We start from the raw sequence: 2,500 nt of genomic DNA, 5'->3' as shown, positions 1-2,500 counted from the left end.
TCTTTTTATCGCCGATAGAAATCTATTTTGGTAAAGTGGACGTATATTTCAAGTCCTTGGTTTACACGCGATAAAGAGATTTAGTGGATTATGTGCATATGTAAATTAATTTTTATATATTGTTTTATTTGATATTATATTTTGACGATACGGGGAACAATGCTGATATTGTTGTTCCTAATATTATTTTAACTGTAAATATAGAAAATGTACTCTTAGGAACTGTTTTTTGCTTTATATACTGGTGAATATCATTATCATTATAGTTTTGTTATTATCATAAATATTATCATTATCATCATCATCATCTACATCTCATCTACATCATCATATATGTCCTATATAACAAAAAATTCTGATCAGAAAACGAATAACAAAAATGTATTTACAATTTTCATTTCTTCAACACGTATAAAATAGATGGATACAATAATTAATAATGACAATAAAAATAACGATGCACTGCTAACCAACGAAAATATTTTTCAGCTCGCTTTTTCTGAATAAACTAAAGTGATAAACTGCAGTTCAATTATTACGCTGTCTCGATCATGCTTCCTATGGATTTCTTTGGAGGCGAGATGCCCGATAGAGATTATACTTCAATAAATACAATGTGTCCGCGTATGTGTGTGTGTGTGTGTGTGTGTGCGTGTGTGTGTGTGATTAACTGTGTGAGTGTGTGTGTGATTAAGTGTTGGTGTTTATGTGATTATGTGTTTGTTTGTTTATGTGTGTATGTGCGTGTGTTTGTTTTTGAGTGTGTGATTATGTGTTTGTTTGTTTATGTGTGTATGTGCGTGTGTGTTTGTTTTTGAGTGTGTGTATGTTCATATATATATATATATATATATATATATATATATATATATATATATATATATATATATATATATCTGTGTGTGTGAGTATGTGTATATGCGCGTGTGGTTCATGTGCGTTTAATGACAGAGAGAAAGAGAAAGAAAGATGATGCAAAGCCTTTCTAGCGTAATAAATCTTAAAAACAAACTTTGTGAAGGAGCGAACGACCTTAAACTAACCAGAGATGTTTTGCTTCGTCAAAAGATTCCTTTGGAAATAAAGAATAGGGAGGAGAGACAACACATATCTGGAAACACTGTGTTAAATGCAAAGCTTAACGTGAAGGGAACTCTGGCAAAGAAACTGTCACGTTTCTCTGTTTTCTTCTCTTCTCTCTATTTTCATTTCTTCTTCCCTCTTCCCTTCCTCTCTTTCTTTCTCATGCTCTTTCTATCTGTCTATCTATTTGTCTTTCTATCACTATCTATCTATCTATCTATTTGTCTATCTAAGTATCTTTGTATCTAACTATCTTTCTAAATATCTACTTATCCATCCCTCACTTATCCATCCCTCTCTTCTTCTTGTTCTTCTCTCAATTCACCCCCCCTCCCCACCCCCTCCCTAACACACACACACACACAAAGACACGCTCGCACACACACATAAACACACACACACACACACAAACACACACACACACAAACATACACACACACAAACACAAACATACAAACACACAAACACAAACACACACGCACACAAACACATAAACACACACCCATCACAAACACACAAACCCACAAACACACACAAACACACAGCCAGCCCCGGCAGCCTCCCAGCCACAGTAAAACAAAGGCCAGCAGAGAGTTCCATTCGCAGAAGATTTCCCCCGCCAATTATCTCTTGGTTTGGTCGTTAGAAGATACTTTGCAACGAGATACGGTTGCATTGCAACTGATATTGCGCCCATTTAGCCTTTGGAACTTGAGACGACAAATGTTTTTGGTTTGCTTGTTCCGTCTGTTTCCACATCATTGTTTTTTATTTGTTTTTTGTTTTGTTGTTTTTTTACTTCTGCGAAGGGGAATGAAGAAGAAAATTAATGTTAAGGATAGATAGATAGAAAGATAAACTGATAGCTAGTGTGTGTGTGTGAGAGAGAGAGAGAAAGGAGAGAGAGAAAGAAAGAGAGAGAGAGAGAGAGAAGGAAAGACAGAGACAGACAGACAGACAGAGGGAAAAGGTGAGAGAGTGAGAGAGAGAGATAGACAGATAGAGAGAGAGAGATAGAGAGAGAGTTAGAAAGAGAGAAAGAGAGAGAGAGAGAGAGAGAGAATAAAGGAGAGAGAGAGAGAGAGAGAGAGAGAGAGAGAGACAAACAGACATACAAACAGACAGATAAAAAAGCAGACAGACTGACCGATAGATAGACACACACACACACGAACATACATTATATATATATATATATATATATATATATATATATATATATATATATGTGTGTGTGTGTGTGTGTGTGTGTGTGTACCTGTGTGCGTGTGTGTGTGTGTGTGTATGTGTGTGTGTGTATGTGTGTGTGTGTGTGTGTAAAGATAGAGAGATAGATAGATAGATAGATAGAGAAGATAGATAGATATAGATAAAGATAAAGCAATCAACACTCTTGTATTAATCCAACAAATGAAAA

This window comes from Penaeus chinensis, chromosome 11 (genome assembly GCF_019202785.1).
Source record: "Penaeus chinensis breed Huanghai No. 1 chromosome 11, ASM1920278v2, whole genome shotgun sequence".
NCBI classification, from domain to species: domain Eukaryota; kingdom Metazoa; phylum Arthropoda; class Malacostraca; order Decapoda; family Penaeidae; genus Penaeus; species Penaeus chinensis.
This window is presented reverse-complemented; position numbering follows the sequence as displayed.